The sequence below is a fragment of the Trematomus bernacchii genome, unplaced genomic scaffold, assembly GCF_902827165.1.
Source record: "Trematomus bernacchii unplaced genomic scaffold, fTreBer1.1, whole genome shotgun sequence".
In the NCBI taxonomy this organism is placed as follows: Eukaryota; Metazoa; Chordata; class Actinopteri; order Perciformes; family Nototheniidae; genus Trematomus; species Trematomus bernacchii.
Window position 1 is genome coordinate 1 of NW_022988143.1, and position 27,606 is coordinate 27,606.

The following is a 27,606-nucleotide window of genomic DNA, read 5'->3' on the forward strand; positions in this document are numbered from 1 at the left end:
AGCTAGGGCTGTGCGATTATGGCAAAAATCATAATCACGATTATTTTGGTCAATAATTGATATCACGATTATTAAATACGATTATTCATTGACTTTGAAAACATCCATTTATTGAACTTTAAAAACAAATACAAATAATAATTTGAACAGTATCTTTTTAACTGTTGATTACCCTGAACGTATAATTCAACTTAAAAACCAATACAAAAAATAAATTAAATGATACATTTATATTTACATTTAAATAAATAATATCAAAATAATAAATACCAATAAACAAGATCAACAAATATTTTGGAGCGCACTTCAACAAGCTACTAAACATATGTAAATATGATAAATACAAATAAATTAGACTAAAATAAATTAGATCCAATATGTTGCAGTGCACGGTCACAACCAAGCAAAGCAAAATAATCGTTTTTTACGATTATGTTGTTTTCGTAATTGTGGCAGGCCAAAATCGTAATTGCGATTAAAATACGATTAATTGCACAGCCCTAGCAGAAGCAAAAAAGCCCAAAATATATCATTTTCACTCCGAGTGGGAGGATGATTATTTTGTATCTATTCCAATTCAAAGTCCATCTGTCTCATCTGCAATGCGAGCGTGGCTTTCCCGAAGAAGGGTAATTTAGGAGCGGCATTTCAAAACAGTGCACAAACGCTACGAGACGGAATTCCCTCCTAATTCTGCCCTACGCTCCCAAAAGGTGAGGGACCTGAAAGGACAGCTAAATGCACAGCAGTCCATTTTCACCAGGCCCAACAACAAGAGCAAGGCTGCTACCATAGCATCTTATCGTGTCAGTGACGTTCTTGCGAAACACATGAAGTCTTTCAAAGATGGCAAAGTTGTGAAAGAAGCATTCCTGGAGGCTGCCGACGCGCTTTTTGGGGACAGTAAAAATAACAGTAGCATTTCAACAGGTTTTTGATATAATAAAAACTCAAGTTAGATACCGTTATTAATCAGCTGTAAGTTTTAGTTTGTTTGAACTTATTCATTATAATTATTGTACAAAATGGTATAACAATAATGCAAACTTAAATTGATTATAGTCTATTATCAATTCAGGTTAAGAAACTAGTGTTGCTTGCATCCTATTTTAAAGGCATTTCTTTTTATACTCTACTAAAATGCAACAAGAAAAGGGTTTGATTCTATTAATTTTGTCTTTTTTATTGCACTTTGTCAAGCATGCATGTAGCTTCAGATCTGAGTTGTCTTATTAGTAAGCCTAATTTATACTTTTGGAGCAACACTATTTTTATATAATGGCAAAGAAAGGGTTCAGAGTCTTTTTTTCCTGTGTCATATGTGGCAGCACTGTTCAATGTTTCTTGAAAACATTACCCACTGTGGTATGTGACGTGTGAATAAACTCCAACTCTGTATCAACAACACCGTTGTGTAACTTCAGTTAAATACTTGTATGTGTGTAGATTAGAAAGAGGTAAGATAAATGATCAGCAGTATTTTATGAAGTATTAATCGTACAAAGGTCAGTTTTATACAAGTAGAAGTGTGTATTTTCCTGGTAGTACGCTGTCAGTAATGGCTACGCCTCTCTATTTGGACTGGTAGATCTCGGCACACTGGCAACTTTAAAAGTAGCTCTCGGTTCAAAAAAGGTTGGGCACCCCTGCTTTAATACATAACTGAGCTAAATTATTTTTCTTTCAGAACTGATCTCCGTTTGGACACAACTGTCATCCCTCCGTAGATTCTACGCAGCCCGGAGGCAATCTTTTTCACCGTCCCACCAGCGAGGCGGCGGCGGAAGGAGAGGAGACAGAAGCGTGGTAAGTGAGCCGGGCTAAGGTCTAGGCTAAAAGCTAACCCGTACAGACCGGCGCTTCCGATCATCACAGAGATCTGGCTGAACCACAACATCTACACAAACATTCCAGGGGCATTTAAAGCAACATAATCCCCACATCTTGGACAATCTGACCACATCTCACTAATTATGATTCCAGCTTACAAACCACATATCTGCAAAACAAAACCAGCTATCAGGACAGTACAAGTGTGGTCTGAGGAAGCCACCTCATTGCTGCAAGACTGTTTTGAACACACAGACTGGGATTTGTTTGCTGAGGGGTTAGATCTTGGGGAATACAGCAGCTGCGGCGCCAGGATTTAAATTTTGGGTGGGCCAATGTAATTTCGGCTGGGCCTGTTCTAACAGATGTTTCTCGTTAACAAAAATAAAATGTAAAGAAATGCCTGCATATCATTGTAGGCAACTGTGTAATGCATATTTCCTATAGTAAAGACACTTTTTCTAAACCCTTCTCTTTAAACATTTTCACTTATAAGAAGCTTAAATATTATTTAAATAATTAAAGGTGGGGTAGGTAAGTTTGAGAAACCGGCTCGAGATAATCTTTTATGCCCTTTCCCTGTTAGGTTCTGCAGACAGTCCCAGATTTGTTTATGATTTGTGACATGTTAACCATTATTTATACAGCTTATCTACACATATGCTGACCAGCTGCTGCTGGTAGTGCCCAAAACCAGGCTCAAAACCCGAGGGCACCGAGCCTTCGCAGCAGCTGGCCCTAGGCTCTGGAACACTTTGCCCCTCCATGTGAGGTCGGCCCAGACCGTAGGGGTTTTTAAATCCACTCTAAAAACTCACTTCTTCTCTCTGGCTTTCTAATTAGAGCGGAGCACGACTTCTGACTTTTCCGTGTGTTTTATTCTTATTTAGTTTTTTTTTTAAGTTATATCTGTTGTAATTTATTGTCGTTTATTGTGTTTTGTAGTAATGTGTTTTTTTTATTACATGTACAGCACTTTGGCTCGACCAAAAATCGCTTTTAAATGTGCTTTATAAATAAAACCTGATTTGATTTGATTTGATATAATCATGTATAATCACATAATGTTCATTAACAGCAAAGTTATCCTTGTATCCATTAATTATTGATATGTACATTGAATTACAATTAATCTAATGTTATATACAGTATATAGCTATCTTTCATATATATTCAACAATAGACAGATAAGATAAGATAGAGCTTTATTGTCTCCCTTGGGAGAAATTTGTCTTGGGCATCGAGATAATAAACATAAAACATTCAGGTCAATCACTCATAGATACAGAACAGAGATCACATATCACATGGCAAAGAAACAAACAAGAAACATACAGGTACAGCACTTTCCCCATTGCACATATCCCTATTGCATTCATACATCATCAAATATTGCAGTTTTCCCTATTGTATTTATACATAAATCAAATATTGCACCTTCCCTACTGCATTCATACACAAATCAAATATTGCACTTTCCCTATTGCTTTTATGTATCTATTTTTACATTCATGTATTTATTACCACATGTATTTATTGCTGTATTTATTCCCACATTCATTTATTCATACTTGTGTCATGTTCCGTTCTTGTCTGATAAGGAACAGCAGGGGGTGCTGTTGCAGTGTGAGTGCAGATATACAGTACAGTATATAGCTATCTTTCATATATATATTCAACAATATACAGTATCCTTCCTGCAGCATATATAACACAGTTTATCATACTGAGCAACGATCACTTATCATGCATGTCTGATAAGGAACAGCAGGGGGTGCTGTTGCAGTGTGAGTGAGTGCAGATATACAGTACTGTATATAGCTATCTTTAATAGATATTCTACAATATACAGTATCCTTCCTGCAGCAGCATATAACACAGTTTATCATATCATACTGAGCAACATGTAACATAAAGATATGTATATCACATAATATAGGATAGGACTTTAGGGGTGTATATTAACAAATACACTTTGGTTTTGCAATGTAGAGTACCAGTTTGTTAATGTTGACCCAGTCTGCTATGGCTTTAATCTCTATTTTAAGTAGATTGTTTAACTCACTGCATGTTGATGCTGTACTGTATATTGTGGAATCATCAGCATACATTATTACACTGGACTGGAGGTGATCTCTGTTTGGGATTGTGTTCACCTGGTGCCCTGTGATGGCTCCTCCCCCCTCACCTGTGTCTAATTGCTCCCCCCTCACCTGTGTCTTGTTAGTCTGTGTGTGTATGTAGGTGCTGTGCTTGTAGGGTTAGCGGGGTGTGAGATCTTTGTGGCTGGCTGCAGGCTGTGTGCAGGGAGAAACAGCAGATTGAGGCTGTGTGTCATGTGTTCATGATTTTTAATAAAGGCCCACAGCGGGTTGTATTTGGGATTTGTGCCTCTGGCTCCTTACTTGGTCGGGCCGCTCAACGGTGAGTCTCACACCATTCATGCAGCAGTTGTTGAGAACTTATTGAAATCACTACTAGTATTATTGACTCACTGCTAGCTACCAACAATAAAATGCCACTTGTACAGAAATATATATATGAAGTGTTTTATTGAACACTTTTATTTATTTATACATTCATGTATTTATTACCACATTTATTTATTGATGTGTTTATTCCCACATTCATTTCTTCATACTTGTGTCATGTTCCGTTCTTGTCTGATAAGGAACAGCAGGGGGTGCTGTTGCAGTGTGAGTGCAGATATACAGTACAGTATATAGCTATCTTTCATATATATATTCAACAATATACAGTATCCTTCCTGCAGCATATACAGATGCAGCGTCTTATTTTGGACAGTTTAAAGTGCGAGGGTCGTGATCGGTTCGTGCACGTTCCGTGATGGCCGGCCGGCCCCCAGTCAGACTTGCTACCGCCCCCATGATAAATACATTTAATTATTGTGAAGCCAGCTGCAATGGATCATTGATCCACCAGGGGGTGCAGTGGAGTTCCACACTGGAGTCATGTGAAATCAACTTCTAAATAATAGATGTTGTTTAGTCGGAAAAAACGAACGAGCCGGCTCTCCCGATTTTTAATCCTAATTTAATCATCATCATTGATGTTTATGTTCGCCGAATTGACATGAAATCACTGACAAATATGAATATTCTGTATTCAACTTCATTGAAACGATCAGGATGGGTGTTATTTTTCCCCACAATGACCAAGTCGCTGCAAATGATCCCATGTATTACATGTACATGGCCACATTCTCAACAAAGTTACGTAACGAAACATTCTGTATTCCTTGCTTACTTTTTATTTAATGCTTTATAACAGCTGGAATAGTTCGTTTAGAACAGGCACCTCACTCGCAATCTGCTCCTCCGCAACGCCTACCACCTACCTCCGGCTGAAATTATGAATGTACAGTAAGGCATAGTAATCATAGATAACACGGCAGGGTCCGTTACAGTTTGTTTTCATCTGATTTCAAATATTTCAAATGTCTGAAGTTAATAAATACATTCTCAGTGTTCAAGTCAATAATAGTCATATAAGAAAAGTACTGATCTAATAACAGAGATTTTATAAGGACTTTTCAATGTTCGACATCGCTCATGTGAAATACAGTAAACTGGATGTTGTGGTGCCGAGAGGCGGGGTATCAAAAGTACAAGCTAAACTTTTATTTAGCATCTGAACACACTTGTAAACAACGTGATGCCCGGGAAGCGAAGATCCGGCGGAAACAGCTGGTCTGGTTCACTAAAATGTCCGTGTACAGTATATCTGGTACTAATGTATAGCGGATCTTTGTTAAGATCCATATGTCACGGATATAACTATATATTGAGCTTTAAAACAAATGATATATATTATAATAAAATAAACACCGGCTGTTGTTATGCCTGCTGTAACGTTTACTTTCTCCGTTCTCCGCTTAAGTAATTATTACTTCCTGGTTAGCTTTCCGCTCGAAATTTAAATCTGAAAATGGCAAAAATAACGGAGAAAAAAACGTTCACAGAGAAGACGACAACAATTGTCACTTGCACTTGTCATTTAGCATCTGAACACACTTGTAAACAACGTGATGCCCGGGAAGCGAAGACCCGGCGGAAACAGCTGGTCTGGTTCACTAAAATGTCCGTGTACAGTATATCTGGTACTAATGTATAGCGGATCTTTGTTAAGATCCATATGTCACGGATAGAACTATATATTGAGCTTTAAAACAAATGATATATATTATAATAAAATAAACACCGGCTGTTGTTATGCCTGCTGTAACGTTTACTTTCTCCGTTCTCCGCTTAAGTAATTATTACTTCCTGGTTAGCTTTCCGCTCGAAATTTAAATCTGAAAATGGCAAAATAACGGAGAAAAAAACGTTCACAGAGAAGACGACAACAATTGTCACTTGCACTTGTCATTTAGCATCTGAACACACTTGTAAACAACGTGATGCCCGGGAAGCGAAGACCCGGCGGAAACAGCTGGTCTGGTTCACTAAAAATGTCCGTGTACAGTATATCTGGTACTAATGTATAGCGGATCTTTGTTAAGATCCATATGTCACGGATAGATATTATATATAGAGATGGGATGGCAGAAGGTGCTATATATATATATATATATATATATATAATTCCAAAGCTGGTAAAGACCTTTCAAATTTAGCAATAATAGTCATATAAGAAAAGTACTGATTTGTTCTTGAATCAACTTTTTTATGGAAAATGTTTTATGTAATTTTATTTCATTTTAAATCAAATGAAAGACATTCACAGTTAATGTAATTAGATATACATTATTAATGCCATACGTTTTTAAATGTAATTAGATATACATTATTAATGCCATACATTTTTGCATAAATATTTATTCAGTATGATAGCTGTCTAACAGAAGTTAAATCCATTTCTCACTTATTCTGACAATGTACTTAACCCCAAATAAAAGAACCCAATAAAAATAGTTGTTAAATAATAGTGAAGTCACGTTGTAATAACAATAACTCATCTCTCTCGGTTTTTTTTGTTTTCTTTGTGTGCTTTGCCAAAAGCCACTGTGTCAAGTGTCCTAGTTGGGTTGCCGTACGGAGTTGAGCAATATGCACATGCGCAGTACCGATCGGGCAGGTGGACGGATCGGGTAGTGACAACTGCAACCCAACTAGGACACTTGACGTCTCGACCGTCTAGGCGGCTGGCCAATATGCGAATATGCATTGCGCATGCGCGAGTCTTATGATCTTATTAGGTGAGTTAGGTGAGTTAATTATTAGTTGTTAGTTAATTAGGTGAGTCTTATTAGGATATTAATGCCATACATTTTTGCATACATATGTATTCAGTATGATAGCTGTTGTTAGACATTAAAATCAATGTTAAACAGCATAATTCAGTCTAAAACATATCGTCAGTTTAAAGCTGTTTTATTGTGGAAAAGCCCGGAAGTTCTCAGGAAATCAATGCCAAGCTTTTATTCTGAAAAATCCTTTATCCGGTTAGCTTGTGACTAACGTTGCGTTTTCTGAATGTAAAGTGAAAATGACTTGGAGTGTTACACACAAACGTACGGACTTTAACACTACATCGATAGACGTTAAGATATTATTACTGCTGAATATTAAATGAAGGTCTAGTTGATCGTAGTGTTTACAGATACGTGAGAAGCTATGACGTCAGAGGGAATTTCCGTAAAATAAGAACTGTGCCGGAGCGGAACCACTAGGACTTCTAAACTAAGTATTACAGCTGTTTATAAGGTATTAAATAGAAAGTCATGACAGAGATAATGAGGAGAAAATGCTTAAGGAAGTAGGCAGAGAATATCAATGTCGAAATCATCTGTGCTCTCGCGATATCGAACCGGCAAATGAGTAGGGGGCCACCCACTATTTGCACAGCGGGGGACAACGAGACGTGGATAAAAAGGCAGGACGAAAGATAACTCAGTCTCTTCCCTTCGCTGCAGCCTCCCTCAAGACAACACCGGCTTTGTCTCTCCATTCACCATGCTTGTTCTTTAACCACGTTACTTAATTAAACTACCCATTTGAACCTTTTCAGAGACTCCATTAGTCTCGTTATTTTAAGTTTCTTTCCTGGGAGCGAGAAGATCACAAATTATCAACACTGTCTAACAGAAGTTAAATCCATTTCTCACTTATTCTGACAATGTACTTAACCCCAAATAAAAGAACCCAATTGGCGGACCATCTCGCACATGCGCAGTACCGATCGGGCAGGCGAACGGATCGGGTAGTGACAGCTGTCATAGTTCGTTTAGAAATCCTAGAAACACTTTATGAACAGGGTTGGGAGGGTTACTTTGTAAATGTAATCAGTTACTGATTACTGAATACATGGCTCTGAAAGCATCCGAATACAGTTACAGTTACGTGTTTTAAAAAAGTAACGTAATCAGATTACTTTCTTTATCCATCACAGATGAGAAAATAATAAAACAAATACAAAGAGGAAACAATTTGATATGTCTACCATTTATTTTAGGAGTATTAATATTTTTTCAGATAGGATCATACATTTACAAAACATCACCATGTTTTTATTTAACAAATTAATCTACAATAAATCCTAATCTTATATTATAAAACATCACCATGTTTTTATTTAACAAATCAATCTACAATAAATCCTAATCTTATATTATAAAACATCACCATGTTTTTATTTAACAAATCAATCTACAATAAATCCTAATCTTATATTATAAAACATCACCATGCTTTTATTTAACTAAATAATCTACAATAAATCCTAATCTTATGGTCCTATATTGAACAAACTATGCCTATCTGCGGCCTATCTACAGTATGCTCGTGAATCTTACTGAGAACGTTATGTTTCCTCTGACTGCTTATGCCAAAAGCAACGACAAATTATCTGTTTTAAATACCTTTTTAGACCGTAAACTTTAGAATGAAATGTAATACCGGTTAGTTTTTTGTGTTCATACTGACAGAAGAAGAAATAAATTAAGTATGAATGAGAATAAGGCACAATGTCCATAATGCATCTTGTGACATGCGCACTGAAGAGACTTGCAATTATTTGAAATTATTTGCCCTAAACTTCTGCTCTCAGACATAGTTAATTATTAAGTTATTACCTTATCCGATAATAATCCAATGCAGAGGCAATAATGTTATATAAAACATTATTTATATATATAGTCTTAAAGTTACAACCGGCCCAACATCTCAGTTGTATTAAAAATGAATAAGGCCATCTTCACGAAAAGTTCAAAAGGGGGAGGGGGGAGAGAGTTAGACGCTCGTGAATCTTACTGAGAACGTTATGTTTCCTCTGACTGCTTATGCACAGTGATCTGCTATTTTAAAGTAAATTCAACACATATCGACCCTAAATATAGCATATATTAAGAACGAGAAAGTGTTAACATCGTTTTTTGTAAACATATGACCAATGTGCGAGGGTGATGACATCAGAGCATCGTCCTATGGGCTTAGCCCCGGACAGGTACAACAGGTATTCACTCAGAGGGGGGTAGTTACCATTTACATGTCAAAAAGCAACAAACAGTGAGTGGGCGGGTGGGGGATGGTGAACGTTTACATTTATTTACGTTTACATTTATCTACAGAATACTATCTACTATCTACATTTATCTACAGAATACTATTTAGTTTATTAACCCTTGTGCCCTCCTCGGGCATTTTTGTACATTTTTCCTGACTTTTTTTTTTGATTTGGTGATCATCCACCATCACAGGGGGCTTTCTTCTCACAATCTGTGAGGACACCCTGGTTTTCCCCAGCTCCTGGGAGAACGACCTCCGTTCTTCTCTGTCCCCTCACTGTGGACGGGACCCTCAGTGTCCTCTCCACTTTCAGATGAAGGGTCAGAGGAACTCAAAGAAATGCTGGACTCCAGAAAGCATTCAGTGTCAGACCCCAGCTCGAACCTTGTGTCTTCTTCAGATGAGTCCTGCAGCTCGCTGGCAGAAGAAGGCTACAAGATTATTTCTGAAGTCTCCTCTGCACTGACATGCTTCTTCATTTGAGTTCCTTCTCTTTGCTCCAGGTCTTTCTCCTTCTCTGCTCACTAATGAAATAAGCCCTTGGTCAAACTGCATGTTTATCTTTCGTAGCCAGGTGCATAAACACACTAACAGTTGTTTTTTGTTTTTGAGTAATCAAGCAGCTCTTCAAAGACACATCAAACACATCCCTCAAAAGATGGCCTTTTGTTCCCATGAAATGATCTGTGCATGCTTACAGATTCTCACACACACACACACGGAGAGGGAGGAGAGGTGTGTGCTGGTTGTGCACAGGCCTAAAAAATGGTTGTTCTATCACCTGAGAGCACCAGGTCACATGCTGCAGGACCTGCTGGTCTGCTGCTGGAAATGACACACACACACACACGCACACACACACACACACACACGCACACGCACACGCACACGCACAAACACACGCACACGCATACGCACACACATACATACATACATACATACATACATACACCACTCTCGGGTACACCACTCTCGGGGCCCCCTGGTAGTCACACGGCTCCATAATATAACTGGCAAAAATGTAAGAATTTCATGCATCGGCCTACAGTGGGAAAATGGTTTCATCTGTTGGAATAGAGTAGAAATATCAAATATCACTACTTTTCTTCTAAATGAAATGCTGACATTACAAAATGCATGGTTTTATACTGCAATGGCAGTGAGATCAACAAATGTGGTCTGAATGGAAGTCAATGAGGCATTTTTGAGAGAAATTAAATAATTCAAATAATTAAACAGGCATTTAAAGGGTTAAAATCCAGATAATTATTGAATGTTTGCTAGTTCTGAGTACGTTAGAAGTTGTTTATGTGATTCATGAAACAAAAAGTAGAAAGAAATATTGATATATGATGATTTAATAGAAGTTATTATGGGCGTGTACATTTTTGCCACGAAGGGGTCCAGAGGTAGTATCTGACACTACGTAAAAAATAATAATGCAGTCAAATTAATTTTGTTGCTAATCTTTGACACATCCAAGACTCTAATAACCACCAAAGTTCCATCCCTCTACTAATTATTATATTGAAAAATAATTATGTTTTGTGTTTTTTCGTAAGAAAAAATGAAATAATTAAAATAATGAAACAGGCGTTTAAAGGGTTAAAATCCTGACAATGATTGAATGTTTGGTAGTTTTGAGTACGTTAGAAGTTGTATATGTGATTCATGAAACAAAAAGTAGAAAGAAATATTGATGTATGATGATTTAATAGCAGTTATTATGGGCGTGTACATTTTTGCCACGAAGGGGTCCAGAGGTAGTATCTGACACTACGTAAAAAATAATAATGCAGTCGAATCAATTTTATTGCTAATCTTTGACACATCCAAGACTCTAATAACCACCAAAGTTTCATCCCTCTACTAATTATTATATTGAAAAAAATTCATTTTTTGTGTTTTTTGTCATAAATAATGAAATAATTCAGTTAATTAAACAGGCATTTAAAGGGTTAAAATCCTGAAAATGATTGAATGTTTGGTAGTTTTGAGTACGTTATAAGTTGTTTAAGTGATTCATGAAAAAAAAAGTAGAAAGAAATGTTGATGTATGATGATTTAATAGCAGTTATTATGGGCGTGTACATTTTTTGCCACGAAGGGGTCGAAAGGTTGAAAATTCGAGGAGGGCACAAGGGTTAAGAAATACATATTTGTAGCTTTTTTTTTATCTGCAGTAGGAAATGCAGAGAGTAGCGACAGGGCTGGTCCAACCTGATCTGTAAAGTGATCTAACTAAGTGCTATTGAATGGGGGGCTTATATGCATTTGAAAAGCAATATAAATCACACAGTTCGTATACAATAGGCATTAAAAGCACCATCGATAACCATTGCCCTTCTCCTATTCAAACCAAAAGAGAAAATGCAGATATTACACTCTGAAAAGAAAGGGTAGACATATCTGTACTCTTAGTGCCAAGTAGCTAAGCTATTCATTCGCAGAAATGTAAAGTGGTCTATATATATATATATATATATATATATATATATATAATTCCAAAGCTGGTAAAGACCTTTCAAATTTAGCAATAATAGTCATATAAGAAAAGTACTGATTTGTTCTTGAATCAACTTTTTTATGGAAAATGTTTTATGTAATTTTATTTCATTTTAAATCAAATGAAAGACATTCACAGTTAATGTAATTAGATATACATTATTAATGCCATACATTTTTAAATGTAATTAGATATACATTATTAATGCCATACATTTTTGCATAAATATTTATTCAGTATGATAGCTGTCTAACAGAAGTTAAATCCATTTCTCACTTATTCTGACAATGTACTTAACCCCAAATAAAAGAACCCAATAAAAATAGTTGTTAAATAATAGTGAAGTCACGTTGTAATAACAATAACTCATCTCTCTCGGGTTTTTTTGTTTTCTTTGTGTGCTTTGCCAAAAGCCACTGTGTCAAGTGTCCTAGTTGGGTTACCGTAACGAACAGCAGCAGGCTCTCGATTTTTAATCCTAATTTAATCGTTTATGTTCGCCGAATTGACATGAAATCACTGACAAATATGAATATACTGTATTCAACTTCATTAAAATGTTATTAACGTGCCTAAATTCGTGTCTCGCCTTAATTAGATGTTTGATAAGTGCAGATCACATAGTAAAACACGTACACAGATACATTATCTTGTATTTTTATTAAATTCGACAATGTCAATTTCACTTTCCACTATGTCCACCGTTGTTTTTCACAACCAATGGCAGAACTTTATTGAGGCCTGTAATTAGTCAACTACAGGTCTCTTGAGTCAGTCTTTTTCTTCCAAAAAGCTTGTGACAAGATGTTATTGCTCTTGGGGCATTAAAAACAAGATTTTAACTTTAGTTTTTTATATAATATCTGCATTTTCTATTGTGAAAAACTAAGTCTTAGTTATTTAATATATAGCGCCATCTCCTGGTTAAACCCTGAAATTGGAGAATAGTGGGAGGGCCTAACATTTCTGAATACTGGTCTTTGGCAGGCAACTGGCTGGCAACTGACTGGCAGTCGGCAGGAAGCTGTATGCTGGGGTCCAAAATAAGAGGCTCCATCTGTATAACACAGTTTATCATACTGAGCAACGATCACTTATCATGCATGTCTGATAAGGAACAGCAGGGGGTGCTGTTGCAGTGTGAGTGAGTGCAGATATACAGTACTGTGTATATAGCTATCTTTAATAGATATTCTACAATATACAGTATCCTTCCTGCAGCAGCATATAACACAGTTTATCATATCATACTGAGCAACATGTAACATAAAGATATGTATATCACATGATATAGGATAGGACTTTAGGGGTGTATATTAACAAATACACTTTGGTTTTGCAATGTAGAGTACCAGTTTGTTATTGTTGACCCAGTCTGCTATGGCTTTAATCTCTATTTTAAGTAGATTGTTTAACTCACTGCATGTTGATGCTGTACTGTATATTGTGGAATCATCAGCATACATTATTACACTGGACTGGAGGTGATCTCTGTTTGGGATTGTGTTCACCTGGTGCCCTGTGATGGCTCCTCCCCCCCTCACCTGTGTCTAATTGCTCCCCCCTCACCTGTGTCTTGTTAGTCTGTGTGTGTATGTAGGTGCTGTGCTTGTAGGGTTAGCGGGGTGTGAGATCTTTGTGGCTGGCTGCAGGCTGTGTGCAGGGAGAAACAGCAGATTGAGGCTGTGTGTCATGTGTTCATGATTTTTAATAAAGGCCCACAGCGGGTTGTATTTGGGATTTGTGCCTCTGGCTCCTTACTTGGTCGGGCCGCTCAACGGTGAGTCTCACACCATTCATGCAGCAGTTGTTGAGAACTTATTGAAATCACTACTAGTATTATTGACTCACTGCTAGCTACCAACAATAAAATGCCACTTGTACAGAAATATATATAATGAAGTGTTTTATTGAACACTTTTATTTATTTATACATTCATGTATTTATTACCACATTTATTTATTGATGTGTTTATTCCCACATTCATTTCTTCATACTTGTGTCATGTTCCGTTCTTGTCTGATAACGAACAGCAGGGGGTGATGTTGCAGTGTGAGTGAGTGGCTGGCTGGCTGCATGTAAAGTGTTTTGCTCAGTGTCCATATCATGTATGTGTCTAATGTTTTTGTATGAACCAAGTCAATATCAAAGCACTTGTAATATATGACCTAATATGACATGCGTGAGTTGTTTAGTTTATCTTATAGCCTATGAATGTTCAAAGTGAACAATGAGACAGAGGTGACGTTGTCCCCGCTGCAACTGTCTTTGCGCTGTCACTGGGACAACATTAACCGTGCTTAGTTAGTGATAGAATTAGTTGCCGTGCAACTAGGTGTTACCTTTTTACTAACGGTATGTCGGCACCGAAACCGTAGTTTCTAATGCACACCGGATGTTTCTGACTTGGCTCGTTGTCAGCCTGTAACCAGCTGCCCAGACATTTCGAGCGGAAAAAAGGATGCAAACGGGTGCCGTGGGAAGAACCTCCGTTTATTGACGTTCTTCAGTTACATTGACACTGTATTGCATACATACAGACTAGACACTATTCCTTTTCTGACTAGTTTCTCTAGACTTTCGTCTCTCTCTTCATACCTCCGCACTTCGCCTTGGCCATCACATTGTACACACACACAGAGTCCAAAACCCACAACCCCTTGCGGCTGCTACTCTTAAAGTGACAGGCCAAGCATGTGACGTAGGAGAGGAGTTATTGATGGTGTTTCAAAGAGTTAGTATTTGTCGAGCTTTTGTTTTGAAGGATATTTCTGAATATCTTGAATAGAAATACAACTAATTGATTAATTGGACATATAAGCGTACTTGTTGTTGCGTAGCCACTTACGGTCTGACAGACTTCCTTCACAATATTTTTAAATACAACTTCCGTTGATTGTTTGGCACAAGCGTTCTTGTGGCGTAATGTGCTGAGTGTGGCACTTTGGAGCGGGTGATCTCGTTTTCAAATCTTCCTTCAAAAATTCGATATTTTAACATTGACTCATTGCACATTGATTTTTTTGATACTTATTTCATCTTCCGTTCATCAAATCAGGTTTTTTATTTATATAGCACATATGTTGGTGCTGTAGCATGGTCAGTAGCTACTGGCATATATGTACTATAGCTTTTCCAGGGGGTCGAGCAGTGTCGTTCAATTAATCGAATTCGTGAACGCAAACAACAACATTTCTGTCTCTCACCTGTCTCTCTCTCACCTGTCTCTCTCTCACCTGTCTCTCTCTCACCTGTCTCTCTCTCACCTGTCTGTCTCTCACCTGTCTGTCTCTCACCTGTCTGTCTCTCACCTGTCTCTCTCTCACCTGTCTCTCTCTCACCTGTCTCTCTCTCACCTGTCTGTCTCTCACCTGTCTCTCACCTGTCTGTCTCTCACCTGTCTCTCACCTGTCTGTCTCTCACCTGTCTCTCTCTCACCTGTCTGTCTCTCACCTGTCTGTCTCTCACCTGTCTCTCTCTCACCTGTCTCTCTCTCACCTGTCTGTCTCTCACCTGTCTGTCTCTCACCTGTCTCTCTCTCAGGTGTTCCAGGAGGAGAAGTACCTGAAGGAGGCATCAGACTGCTCGGAGGTGATCTGGCAGAGAGGTTTCCTGAGGAAAGGATACGGACTCTGCCACGGCACGGCAGGGAACGGATTCATCTTCCTGTCCCTGTACCGGAGGACGAAGGAGAGGAAGCACCTGTACAGGGCCTGCAAGGTGAGGACATTTAAATAGAGATATATATATATAAATATATATATGTATGTATATATGGCAATATGAAAGAAAAATACACACTCTAATTTAAATAGTTTTTATTAGTAAATAATGATGTTCAAAATAAAATAGTCCCTCTGTTGCCTTCTGCACGAAACATAGTGCGAGGTGGTTGCTATGCAACAAACATGTTGTTTGCCGCTGTGTGTCAATAAATATGTGGATTAATTAATTTAAATGTTACATTCATACAAGCTGACTTGGAGTACTTTTAATCAAACCATTGGCTCTTTATAGAAAAGATGTGTATTATAAATTCTCAGTGTTTTTTGTTTTCTATGCTGCTTATATTTTCTAGGTAAATGCTGAGTTCATGCGCATAACAACATTTCCATTGGAAACAAAGTTCTTGGCGCAGTTGGACAAACACTCCACTAAACTGCTGCAGGTCATCAGGAGCAGGGGAGGAGTTGTGAAAGAGAAGACCACCGGGATCTTGCAGGTTTTAGATGAGGTATCTATGAATGAGTTTTTTATCTGTGGGATCAGTGGCTGAATAGTCCTTTTTTTTGCATTTGATTTATAATATATATATAACTGTTCTTACTCAGACTGTGGACATCACCATCAGAAGAGAATGCATCCTCCAATCTCTAATGATCTACCTGGGTGAACCTGTTCACCATCTCATCAAAGAATTCCAGGTAAGACCTCCCACTCACTCACAAGATGTTTGTTCATAAAAGAAAAATAACATATTTGTACTGCATGTGTAGCAGGCCCCGCTATGCAGGGCGCGATGACAGATTATATTCCTGTAGAACAGGAGAAATTATGAGCAGAGAATGCCTTTTGCTGCTCGTTTGGCGGGTCTTGCCAGAATTTATTCACAATTGGCACAAAACAAAACACAATTGTTCTTGCCCTTTTCCTACTCTCAATATAAACACATGTTTATATGTTCATGTCTTCAAAATATACTTTTAACATGCTTGAAGTATTCAAAATAAACACATTTGTCTATAACCAAATGTCATTAACTTCATGACTAAAAATAAGAATGTACTGTTAAGTACCTTTTCAGGATAACTATTAGCATTAGTCTAAAATGTGCTAGCATTAGCATCTAACAAGCATTTACAATAATTAAAGAACGACTGCACATAGGCTATCGATAATACAGAACACACAGACATTTTACGGCAGACGCGTAAATAATAACCAACCCCTTTGCGGCAGTGATACCCTGCCATCTACTGCCCCCTGCTGTCCATTGTTAAACAGGTCATATAAAATCATATTAAATATAAACATACAATTGTGATTACACTTTGTGTGGGTCACACACTCCCCGACAAAGAAAAATGGCTCCCGACATTAACCATCAACCTCTTAACTTGTGCCCCTTCTCTTTGAACTTAAAACACTTATACACACTCTCACAAGGGCACTTCTTTAAATGTACAGGTGAATAAAATATGTATGAGAGTGGGTGTAACAATCTTTCCTTCTCAATATGCATGTATGTATGGCAGCATTACAGTGTAAGGCAGTGTCTGGTGTGTAGTGTAAGGCAGTGTCTGGTGTGTAGTGTAATGTGGCATAGGAAGGGGCTGCATTCCCCAGAATGGCAGGGCTTGTACAGTATATAGTCCCACTGGGTCTGTAGGCCCACATGATCTGGAGGATGGCTGACCAAGGGAGTCATATGTCAGCGTTTGAGGAGGTCTCCTGTCCCGTGTGGATTTCCTCACTGGCTCATCCTGAGGTGTCACAGGTCGGTCATAGCCATAGGGTACTTGTACATCCTCATGCTCTTCCGGTGCTTCAGAATCCACAGGCAGGTCTTCCTCATCAGTCCGTTCTTCTGGTGGTTCTTGTCTGGTTTCTCTCTCAGGTGTAACAACTCGATGTTGTTCTGGTGTATGATATCTCAATGGCACTCTATATCTATGTGGTTCAGGTACTGTAAGGGTCTCACTAGCACTGAGCTAGCTATCCATCCAGTTAAACCGTTTGAAAGAAAACTCCAGCACAGTTGTCAGTTGAAGTCTCTTTACTTGTTGAAACTGTAAAGACAATACAGACATAACAGTTTATTATTGACTGCCCGACTGACGAGCTAAATAGACAGAATACTTCACACAATGAGCTACGGTGCACAAACTGAGAAGCTAATCAGCCTAGCTGCTAGTAGCTTAGCCGCAAAGAATACTCACTGCATTCCTACAAACATAAACATTTTACATACAACATATTCCCATGAAGCCACAGTCTGTCGGACAATAACACTCACAGACGATGCGTGAACCAGCGGGAAATACGAAGCACAGCCCATGGAGAGCAGACGTCCGTTCATGAAACAACCCAAGCTACACGTGGAGTACACCCGGGAACGAACAAGTTTGGTCTCCTAGCAACAGGAATCGAATAAACTACTAGAAAGCAGCAGTGTCAAACAACCACCACAAGGTGGTGCCAAAACACAGCCAAGAAAACACATATACGACAGATATACACCAAAAACACACATCAAGGACAGAACACTCCCCGCCTGGGGTTTTTAAACCCCAGATCAATCAACAAGAATCAGTCTTTGGAGACAGAAGCAGGACCACTTCTGTAACAGGACGAGAAAAGATCCTTTTGGTCTTGTCCTTGGAGATCTCTACCTAGACCGCCACTTGTGACGAGTCTTGAGATATTCTTTTCTCCACCTACTCCAAAAGGTGTCCGCCAGGCTCTGAACTTGCTTCCACTGCTCTTTAAAGAGGTCTGCCTCTTCAAAGTTACCTGGAGGAGGTGGTGTAGAGCCTGTTTTGAGGGTCAAGAGCATTGCTGGGGTGAGGATGAGAGGTGACTCTGGATCTGAAGATACTGGAATGAGAGGTCTAGCATTGATGACTGCTGTCACCTCAGCCATGAGCGTAAGCAGAACTTCATGCGTCAAAGAAGACTTCTTCTGTTCAAGCAGCAGATAGTCAAGAATGCGACGAGCGATGCCAATCATCCGTTCCCATGCCCCACCCATGTGGGACGCATGTGGCCGGTTGAACACCCATGTGCAGTTCTGCGTGCTCAGGTACTTCTCCACGTTGTTGCCACTGGGATCTGTAGTCTTCATTTGCAACTCTCGAGAAGCGCCAACGAAGTTAGTGCCGCAGTCAGACCGTATTTGTTTTGCTGTGAACTCTAGAAAGTGGGCTTTCATCTGTGGCCGTTTTTCCAGCGTGCGTCTCAATGAGGCAAAACGATCTTGTGCTTGTTTCCTATTGTTAGGCAGCCTCTGTCTTGGTAACCGGAAAGGTAGTGGTCCCACCCAGCTCTTCGAGCTGTCTTGATGAAACTCTGCTTCCATGATCTTAAGAAACTTCATATCTTCTACGGATGGGGCTAGTTTGTGGTCTTTGGCAGTTTGCGTGAAGATGGTTTGACCCAGACTGTCTGCATCATGTGTTGCTGTGCTGAACTTAGAGGTCAGTGCTGGATGATGTGTGTAGTCAGGGGTTTGATTGAAGATTTCTCTTACCTTGAGTTGGTTGTTGCATGGCTGCAGATGGCTAGTACGACCATTCTCCAAGATAGACGTCTTGTAACTGTTCACCTCTAGTGGTTCGCGAGCACCTGCTAGACACACGTCACCAACGACAACCCATCCCAGGTCCAGCCTTTGGGCGAACGGTGCGTTGTCTGGACCACTTATCTGCTCACGGACCTTGTGGACCCTGAGAATGTCTCTGCCCAGCAAGAGGAGTATGTCAGCGTTAGGATCGAGAGGTGGTATTTCGTCGGCAATGCACTTCAGGTGAGCATGGTGATGAGCTGCATTTGGCGTAGGGACTTCGGAGCGGTTGTTGGGAACTTGGTTGCACTCTAAAAGTGAAGGCAATGGAAAGCTTAGCTTTTTGTCTGCTGATTCCACTGTGAACCCACTAGCTCTTCTCCCTGTTGTCTGAGTTAGTCCAGCGCATGTTTCCAGTGTGTAAGGGAAGGAAGGCCCTGTGATTTTGAAAACGTTGAAGAACTCAGAGTGTGCCAAGGAACGATTACTCTGCTCGTCCAGTATTGCATACATTTTCTTGGCCTCTTCCGAGCGACCAGCTGGATACACACTTACAAGGCATATTTTCGAGCATGCTCGTGCGCTAACACCTTCACCACACACTTGTGTGCACTTTGATGTGACCTGATAGTCTGCTTTGTCTTCCTCCCCGCCGTGCTCTGAAGAGGGAGGAGAGGGCTTAGGTTTCCAGACTGCTGGTCCTGGGTGTAGTGCTGACACGTGACCCGTGCTCCCACATTCTATACATTTCACCTCAGCCGTGCAGTTTCTGGCGAGATGACCAGTAGAGGAGCAGCACCGGAAGCAAAAGGAATGTTCCTTTAAGAGCTGTTTGCGCTCCTCTAGACTCTTTTCTCTAAAGCTTCTGCATTTCTTCAGAGGGTGTGGTTTCTTATGTAGAGGACAATGGTTGTTTGGGTCTGTTAGCTTCTTATCCTCTCTGCTTTCATATCTGTCAGCAGACGACACTTGTGTCTTGTGAACAGATACAGGCATCTTCGTGGATTTCTCCCACGTACTCTTTTTCTCCATAGGAACTGTCGTGGAGAGGTTGAAGCTGGGATCATTACGAGCTTTTGCCTCTGTACGAACAAAGTCTGCAAAGACAGAGAAAGGTGGGAAACTGTCTTGATGATCACGTTTGTATCTTGAACCATAAGATATCCACTTTTCTTGGATGTTGTATGGGAGTTTTTCGATGATGGGCTTAACCCCTCTGGAAGTATCCAAATATGACAGACCTGGGAGGGAGCCATCTCTCTTAGCAGCCTCAAGCTCTAACAGCAGGTCTGCTAACTCTCTGAGTCGTTTTGGGTCTTTGTTGGTCAGTTTGGGGAAGCTTTCTAGCTTGTCAAAGAGAGCCTGTTCAATGACCTCAGGTGAGCCGTATATTTCCTTAAGCCTCTCCCAGGCCATCATTAGTCCAGCGTCAGGGTGTCTGATGTTGACGGCCTTGATTCTCCTCACCTGATCTGATGACTCTTTTCCCAGATATTTGCAGAGCAGGTCGAGTTCTTCTCCAACAGACAGATCCAGACCAGCAATAGCACTTAGGAAGGACGTTTTCCAAGCCCAATAATTCATTGGTTGATCGTCGAATGTTGTGAGGCCTGATGTCACTAAGTTACTGCGGGAAAGATATTTAGCCAGATCGTTAGTTGTTTGAGGGTTGTGGTAACTGGCTTCATAGGGCGTACCTTGGTTAGGCTGATAAGCAGAGAATAGAGACTGCTTATTGAGAGTCCACGGCGGTGCTGGTGTACCAGGTCGAGGAGCCTTTAATGTGTGGTGAGGCGTAGTTTGGGTAGAAACAGCAGCTTGTGTTTGAGCAAGGCCTTTAAGTGATAAGGGAATGCTCTGGTTTTTGGACAAAATTAACATGGGATCACTCCCGTCACCGGACGTACTTCGTCTCACTGGAATAGTAACGGTCATAGTGAATATAAAATCGTCCCCATGTATCCGGCCAATGACGGGAGAGTTTTGAAAGAGACAAAACACTGTTCCATACATTTAAAAACACTTAAACAATTAAACAATGTTTACCTGCCAACAAGCAGCAGTGTGCTGTCATTTCAAACATGTTACCCCACTGTTTAACACAGTTTTACCTGTGTTTTGAAGACTCTTTCCTGGGTCAATGTGTCCTCTTTCTCCCCCCCCTGGGTGTGTGTGAGACAAGTCAAGTGAGTCAGCCTGCCAACCAGCAGCAGTGTGCTGTCATTTCAAACATGTTACCCCACTGTTTAACACAGTTTTACCTGTGTTTTGAAGACTCTTTCCTGGGTCAATGTGTCCTCTTTCTCCCCCCCTGGGTGTGTGTGAGACAAGTGAAGTGAGTCAGCCTGCCAACAAGCAGCAGTGTGCTGTCATTTCAAACATGTTACCCCACTGTTTAACACACTTTTACCTGTGTTTTGAAGACTCTTTCCTGGGTCAATGTGTCCTCTTTCTCCCCCCCCTGGGTGTGTGTGAGACAAGTCAAGTGAGTCAGCCTGCCAACCAGCAGCAGTGTGCTGTCATTTCAAACATGTTACCCCACTGTTTAACACAGTTTTACCTGTGTTTTGAAGACTCTTTCCTGGGTCAATGTGTCCTCTTTCTCCCCCCCTGGGTGTGTGTGAGACAAGTCAAGTGAGTCAGCCTGCCAACCAGCAGCAGTGTGCTGTCATTTCAAACATGTTACCCCACTGTTTAACACACTTTTACCTGTGTTTTGAAGACTCTTTCCTGGGTCAATGTGTCCTCTTTCTCCCCCCCCTGGGTGTGTGTGAGACAAGTCAAGTGAGTCAGCCTGCCAACCAGCAGCAGTGTGCTGTCATTTCAAACATGTTACCCCACTGTTTAACACACTTTTACCTGTGTTTTGAAGACTCTTTCCTGGGTCAACGTGTGCTCACCAGGGGCACGAGAATACCCTCCACAGAAGGGGTCGTGGTTCCGTGAAGAAGGCCGAATTTGGGTGCTCATAGGCAGCCTGCTGCAGAGTCATTTTCAGGCTCCTCTCCACAATTGTCCCCCTAAAATGATTTAAAATCATTATTTTTGCATTTAAATGCATTTATTCTATCATTTATATGGTTCCCCAACACAATGCACATAGTCTGGAGCTCACTGGGGTCCTGCATATAATTTAATCAGGCGTTTTAACACTTTTTCCCATGAAAATGATTTTTAATCACTATCATGGGGCTATGAAAATAAAATTCCGGGTAATGCAGAGCACAAGTGCACCTTTTACTATTTAAATGTATTTGTATTATATATATTTGGGCTAGAAAGGTGACCTCTCTGGGTGATTTAGTCAGTTTATGGAGCTTAGCCCACAAATCCTGGATGATCCAGGCCGAATTTGGGTGCTCATAGGCGGCCTGCCAGGCGCCCCCACCCGTGGAACAAAAAAAAATTGAAGAAAACGCTTAATTATAACTTAAAATAATCAAAAATGAAGTTTTGAAAAATTGTCAAAAAAATGACAGAGTGCCAACGGGAGAAGGGGCCAGACTATTGGCGCTTCGGGCCGATTTTTCCCCTTCTCCGATGGTTGGTACAACGGAGAAGGGGAAAAAGTCCCTGGGCTTCATTTCCACTTCTCTGTCAAAAAGATTCATCCATACTTTTCAAACTACCGTCTGCACGAAATCGGAAACCCAGTTTTTGGGTGCACTCAGAAAAATAACGGCTGTTGCAAATCATGGAAGAATGTATCCGCTCACCAAGCACTTTGAGTGGGCCTCATTTTGTGGCGCAAGGACCCCCCAGCCTGGTTCTCTCAATACTTAAAGTTTGACATGGAGGAATGCGAGGGCACTTTGCAGGTGACTCTACCCGATTATGAGACACTATTTTGGGGCGTATTTTTTACATTTCTCTGGTTCTCCAAATAGTTTAAGTTCGACATTTTGAGCCATGGAGGAATGCGAGGGCACTTTGCAGGTGACTCTACCCGATTTTGAGGCACTATTTTGGGGCGTATTTTTTACATTTCTCTGGTTCTCCAAATAGTTTAAGTTCGACATTTTGAGCCATGGAGGAATGCGAGGGCACTTTGCAGGTGACTCTACCCGATTTTGAGGCACTATTTTGGGGTATAATTTTTACATTTTGACCCCTTTGCCCGGTTATCACCAAAGTTGAGTTGGATGATTTCGACCATGGAGGAATGTCAGGGGAGTCCGCGGGGGACTCCTGCGGGGTCATGAGGCACTATTTTGGGGTACAATTTTTACATTTTGACCCCTTTTCCCGGTTCTCACCAAAGTTGAGTTGGATGATTTCGACCATGGAGGAATGTCAGGGGAGTCCGCGGGGGACTCCTGCGGGGTCATGAGGCACTATTTTCGGACACTTTTTTCCCATTTTCCCCCCTTTTGCCTGGTTCTTTTTATTTTTATTTTTTTCCTGTTTTGGCCCGTTTGACCCGGTTCCTTCTGCCGGGGGCACTGCCCGGTCCCGGGTGCCCCCCCCAGGGCTCGCGTACAGCCGTTTCACCCCCCACATTGACGGATTTTGACCCCTTTGCCCGGTTCTCACCAAAGTTGAGTGTGATGATTGCTGAGTCATGATGCACTATTTTGGGGTACATTTCCCCCATTATCAACACGGACTAGAGATGTCTCGGAGATGGCTCGGAGCCCACACCCTGGTTCTATGTAACCCTGGAGGAATGTCACATGAGTCGACAGGGGACTGCTGCTGGCTAATGAAGGACTATTTTGGGGTACATTTCCCCCATTATCAACACGGACTAGAGATGTCTCGGAGATGGCTTGGAGCCCACACCCTGGTTCTATGTAACCCTGGAGGAATGTCACATGAGTCGACAGGGGACTGCTGCTGGCTAATGAAGGACTATTTTGGGGTACATTTCCCCCATTATCAACACGGACTAGAGATGTCTCGGAGATGGCTCGGAGCCCACACCCTGGTTCTATGTAACCCTGGAGGAATGTCACATGAGTCGACAGGGGACTGCTGCTGGCTAATGAAGGACTATTTTGGGGTACATTTCCCCCATTATCAACACGGACTAGAGATGTCTCGGAGATGGCTCGGAGCCCACACCCTGGTTCTATGTAACCCTGGAGGAATGTCACATGAGTCGACAGGGGACTGCTGCTGGCTAATGAAGGACTATTTTGGGGTACATTTCCCCCATTATCAACACGGACTAGAGATGTCTCGGAGATGGCTCGGAGCCCACACCCTGGTTCTATGTAACCCTGGAGGAATGTCACATGAGTCGACAGGGGACTGCTGCTGGCTAATGAAGGACTATTTTGGGGTACATTTCCCCCATTATCAACACGGACTAGAGATGTCTCGGAGATGGCTCGGAGCCCACACCCTGGTTCTATGTAACCCTGGAGGAATGTCACATGAGTCGACAGGGGACTGCTGCTGGCTAATGAAGGACTATTTTGGGGTACATTTCCCCCATTATCAACACGGACTAGAGATGTCTCGGAGATGGCTCGGAGCCCACACCCTGGTTCTATGTAACCCTGGAGGAATGTCACATGAGTCGACAGGGGACTGCTGCTGGCTAATGAAGGACTATTTTGGGGTACTTTTTTTTCATTTTCACCCAAATTTCCCTGGATGAAATATTTTTTAGTTTTTTTAGTTTTTAGCCCAGTTTTGGCCACAGCGTTGCCTGGAGGATAGGACCGAGATATGACAGACTCTCTGGCCGCCTCACAAGTCACTATTGTCGGACACTTTCTTTGCTTTACCCCGGTTCTATCACTCTTTCCTCCTTTGACCATACAACCCGTTTCCTGCTGGGGTGGTGCCTGGTTCCGGGGTACCCCAAACCCTCTCATGGTCGGGGCACCATGTATTGATGCATCGGACCCAATGTTGCCATCACCAGCCCCGCGTTGGTGCGGAAGTGGGACCATCTGACCCGGTGGTAACCCAATACTTCCCTTCGTCCATGCACCATGAATTGATGCATCGGACCCAGTGTCGCAACCACCGCTCACGCTAACGCATATAAACGGAGAACTATAACATAATTTTGATCAAAATCATTATGTGTGTTTCAGGAAGGATGTCATCTGAATGCCCGGTGTGCAGACTCTTCTATCTGGCATTGAACAAACACCTTAAGCACAAGCATGCAGTGCGGAACTTGGAGGAGAGGGGAATCCTCCTGAAAATAGCCAGTGGAAGGATAAATGTTCGGACCAAACCCTGTCCCATCGCTGGGTGTTCGTACGCTGGGAAGAGACTGGACCGTCATGTAAAACATGACCACCCTGAGTTGTCCCGACATAAGGCACATCAGGTCATGGCAAGGCTGAAGCATAGTGTGGCACTGCAGTTGCTCCATGACCTCCGTGAGACTAACCCCATCATTGGAATGGCTACATCATTGGATATAGACAATGAGGAGGAATACCCCGGGCACCCTCCACCCTTCTCCCCACATACCGAGTGTGACAACGAGGACTGCAGGCAGGTGATGCTGGAAAATGTGGCATTGAGGGCTCAGAAGGATGCCCTCAATGATGAGGTGAAGACCCTGCGCTCCAGGCTGAAAAAGGAGCTAAAACCCAGGAAGCAGAGTGCTGCTGTTCTTGAGGAAGAGGACGAATGTATACGATTTAAGGGCCTGGCAATCCCAAATACCTCCGGCATAAACACAGTAGCCTCAGGCAGCAATACCCCTGTGAAGAGCCCGGTGAAGACTGTCATGCAGTCCCCAGTAACCTCCGGTAGCGAGACCCCTGTGAGGAGCCCGGTGAAGACTGTCATGCTTGCAGTAGCCTCCGGTGGGAAGAGACCGGTCAAGAACCCTGTGAAGAGCCCAGTGAAGACTGTCATGCTTGCAGTAGCCTCCGGTGGAAAGAGACCGGTCAAGAACCCTGTGAAGAGCCCAGTGAAGACTGTCATATTACCAGTTTCCTCCGGTAGCGAGACCCCTGAGAAGAGCCCGGTGAAGACTGTCATGTTTGCAGTAGCCTCCGGTAGCGAGACCCCTGTGAAGACCCCGGTGAAGACTGTCATGTTTGCAGTAGCCTCCGGTAGCGAGACCCCTGTGAAGACCCCGGTAGAAACTGTCATGTTTGCAGTAGCCTCCGGTAGCGAGACCCCTGTGAAGACCCCGGTGGAAACTGTCATGTTTGCAGTAGCCTCCGGTAGCGAGACCCCTGTGAAGACCCCGGTGGAAACTGTCATGTTTGCAGTAGCCTCCGGTAGCGAGACCCCTGTGAAGACCCCGGTGGAAACTGTCATGTTTGCAGTAGCCTCCGGTAGCGAGACCCCTGTATGCCGGAAGACCCGTGCCTCTAAGCTGGCTAATGACTTGCCCTCTCCCTCAAATTACTGGTCCACTGGGTGTGGACGGGGGGAATACCATGCGTGAAATCACGTTGCCTAGAAGCATGGAGGCGTACCTTCAGACATACTTGGATCACTGTTTGGGTGTCGCTCCGACAGTAAAACAGAAAGACAATGTTGTGTCGAAGATCAGCCGGATAAAGAACTTCATAGTATACATGGCCCATGGTGTTAACCGCCTGTCAGACTGGCTGTTCCTAAGAAACATGAAGATGATCCGTGGCTGGAGCGAGTATATTGTAAAGCCGGGCCGGGCAGTCACAACATCAGAGTTCTTCCTGAAGAATGTGCACCAGTTCATGGGGTACATGTCTGAGTCAAAGCCCCGGGGGTGCAAGCTCACCCAGTCTGATATGACCCACATAATGAGAGAGGTGAAAGCCAACATGAAACACTTGAATAAGGCAGTCACTCTACATCAGTTTAAGGTGAAGAGGAACAAACTGGATCGTCTGCCGAGCCAGGCGGAGCTTCTCGCCGCCATGGCGGCCGCTGAGAAGCGCATCCCGGAGCTCCTCGACCTGATGGCCGGCACGCCGACCTCAACCACCCAGAAGCTTCTCTATGGCTATCTCACCCTCCATTGGAGCCTCCTGTATGGCCACCGTACGGGCGTGTACGCAAACATGAAAAACAGTGAGGTCTTAGAGGCAGCCATAAGGGGAACTGCTGAGGGCTACATCATCCATGTGCAGGATCACAAGACGGCCAAGACATATGGCGAAGCACAGCTGGCGCTTACAGTAGAGGAGTTTAGCTGGGTCATGCGGTGGATGGGGATTAAAGAGGCATTGCTGGGTCCTCAGAATGAATTCTTCCTTTTCACAAGGGGGAATCGGGCCTCCAAGAACCTGAACGCTCACTTGAAGAGGGCATGGGCTGATGCTGGGCTAGAAACAGCCGTCACCTTCACAATCCTGCGCACTGCCCTGGCTGACAATATCAAGCATCACCAAGATCCAGAAAGCCGGTCGATTCTCGCCAGGTTTATGTGTCACGACGTAACCACGGCGGACCGGTTCTACGCGAATGCGCCAGGTATAAAGGAGGCATTGAGAATCCGCTCCATGTTCAGGGCGTCATCAGATGCGGCAGCAGCTGCATCATCATCAGA

General features: G+C 42.0%; 1 protein-coding gene across 3 annotated transcripts in view; it reads left to right on the plus strand.

The window, feature by feature from the left end:
* The first annotated feature begins 1,634 nt into the window (after positions 1-1,634).
* Positions 1,635-27,606, plus strand: part of LOC117475816 (lanC-like protein 2) — a 38,172-nt gene continuing 12,200 nt past the window's right edge. The window contains exons 1-2 of one of the 3 annotated variants that reach the window (XM_034122165.1): positions 1,635-1,806; positions 15,407-15,544. The gene's annotated coding sequence lies outside the window, so the exon portion shown is untranslated. Of the gene's footprint in view, positions 1,807-13,398; positions 13,643-15,406; positions 15,545-15,948; positions 16,098-16,194; positions 16,288-27,606 lie in introns of those variants that run through there. The other 2 variants (XM_034122166.1, XM_034122168.1) reach the window with 2 other exon arrangements.